This window comes from Seriola lalandi, unplaced genomic scaffold, assembly GCF_002814215.2.
Source record: "Seriola lalandi dorsalis isolate HSWRI2012SDOR001 ecotype SW California unplaced genomic scaffold, Sedor1 jcf7180002052030, whole genome shotgun sequence".
In the NCBI taxonomy this organism is placed as follows: domain Eukaryota; kingdom Metazoa; phylum Chordata; class Actinopteri; order Carangiformes; family Carangidae; genus Seriola; species Seriola lalandi.
This window is the reverse complement of record NW_019522583.1, coordinates 1-1,894: the sequence shown is the minus strand read 5'-3', so window position 1 is coordinate 1,894 and position 1,894 is coordinate 1. Positions and strand designations below refer to the sequence as shown.

Genomic DNA, 1,894 nt, shown 5'->3' with positions numbered 1-1,894 from the left:
CACACACACACACACACGCTGGTGTTCCTCTGATGTTTTTATTTACCTGTCTCTCAGGGTCCAGGTGTTCTCTCAGGTGAACAAGATGTCGGCTCACAATCTGGCTGTGGTTCTGGTCCCGTCTCTGTTTCAGACTGTGAACCAGGATCTGCTCAGACTCACCAGAGAGTTCATCATCCACCACACACTGCTGTTCCTGGTAAACACCTGACACTACTGCTCCCCTGTGATACACCTGTGACACACCTGTGACACACACCTGTGATTTATTGTCGACGTGCTGAAAGTGATTTGTTGTGTTAACCTGTTATTTGTTTTACCTCAGACGCCGGAGAAGGAGGAGGAGGAAGAGATCACCGTCTTCTGATGAAGATGAGGATGAGGAGCTCACGTCAGAGTCGTGTGTCTCACATTGTTCTGGTTTTAAAACTCTATTGTTTTAGTTTTTTCTTCATTTGAAACAGGTGGAACTGAACTGTCTGATTTCACTGTGAAATATTTCAAGTCACAGTTTTTCTTGGTGTCTGTAGAGTTGTCTTCCTGCAGGGACAGCGCCCCCTACAGTGTCTCTGTCTCATGTCTTCGCTGTAATCTGATGTGTGCTTCAAATATCAGTTTAAATAGTTTGTGAACAAATCTTCAAAGACACGTAAAAATCTGCAGCTGCAGTTTAATGATATATTTACTGCAGAATGTAAACTGAAGAGTCCTGATCACTGAAATCATTAAATCATTAAAGAAATTTTAAATCAGTTAAACGTGTCAAACGTCAGTTTCAGTTGAATTAGATGACGTGCAGCCTTACACAGAATCTGTCGTATGTTCAGTGATTCAAAAACCAAGCTGGAGGAACAACCAGGTGCATTTTAAACTGTGGATAAACACTACAGTCAGTGTGGACCAGTTTACATTAAAGTAATCAATACCACTGTGTAAAAATACTCTGACTTTAATTACTGCATTTTACAACTGACTTCAGTAAAACTACGATCAGCAAAAGTACCTGTAGTATCAAAAGTAAAAGTACTCTCTACTTTTATATTACTACTATGTTGAAGTCCCCAGACAGCTGCTGCACCTGACTGATGATCGTGCGTGCACGTGCGCGCGTGTGTGTGTGTGTGTGTGTGTGGTCATCCCTGGCAGACGTCATGGTTATTTTTATTTTCCTTTATTTTACCAGTAAGTCCCACTGAGATAAATCAGAACACACGAACAGCAGATATTCAACAGGAAAACAAGCACACGTCTCGTTTATCTGACGTTCTCACATCTGTGAGAACCACCATGTGGAGAGTCCAGGTGTGAGGCGTGGTGTCCAGGTGAGCTCTGATTGGTCATCACACATAGATGTCCTGTGCCTCCTCAGACATCTGCTGGGTGATTGGTGTTTCCATGGAAACAGTACGATGATGGGGAACTGAGAACAGAACATGTTAGCATTTGTTAGCATCTGTATTAATGTGTGTGTGTGTGTGTGTGTGTGTGTGTGTGTGTGTGTACACGTACCATAAGCAGACTCTTCCTCTCTCTCCCCCTTCTCCTCCTCGTCCTTCCTCTTGTTGCCATGGTGACCGTGCATCGACACATAAAAGTTTTCCTCCATTGGACCTGGAGCAGGACGACAGATTACTATTAATATGATTCTGCTGTGACAGTAAAGGAACCAGGTGTGTGTGTGTCAGAGCTCAGACCGTCTCTGATTGGCTGCTGTACCTGTGATCCTTCTCCTCTGGATCCTCCTCTTCCTCAGGATGAAGAGGAGAATGAAGAGCAGGAGCAGCAGGAGCAGGAGGAGGCAGCAGATCAGCCAGGTGTCTCTCTGTGGACTCTCTGCAGACAGAGACAGACAGTCAGCTGATGTGACTTCATATGATTGATGTATCTGCTGCTG

The 1,894-nt window shown here is 44.3% G+C and overlaps 2 long non-coding RNA genes across 2 annotated transcripts; one reads left to right on the top strand and one right to left on the bottom strand.

Annotated features, from left to right (window-relative positions):
• Positions 1–9: 9 nt before the first annotated feature.
• On the top strand, positions 10–752 carry LOC147819596 (uncharacterized). The gene is made up of 2 exons (XR_015436769.1): positions 10–199; positions 326–752. It is a non-coding gene; the product is annotated as an uncharacterized LOC147819596 (long non-coding RNA).
• A 403-nt stretch (positions 753–1,155) lies between these two features.
• On the bottom strand, positions 1,156–1,834 carry LOC147819595 (uncharacterized). Its single transcript, XR_015436770.1, has 3 exons — positions 1,717–1,834; positions 1,510–1,611; positions 1,156–1,420 (listed from the first exon to the last, which is right to left on the bottom strand). It is a non-coding gene; the product is annotated as an uncharacterized LOC147819595 (long non-coding RNA).
• Positions 1,835–1,894: the final 60 nt, after the last annotated feature.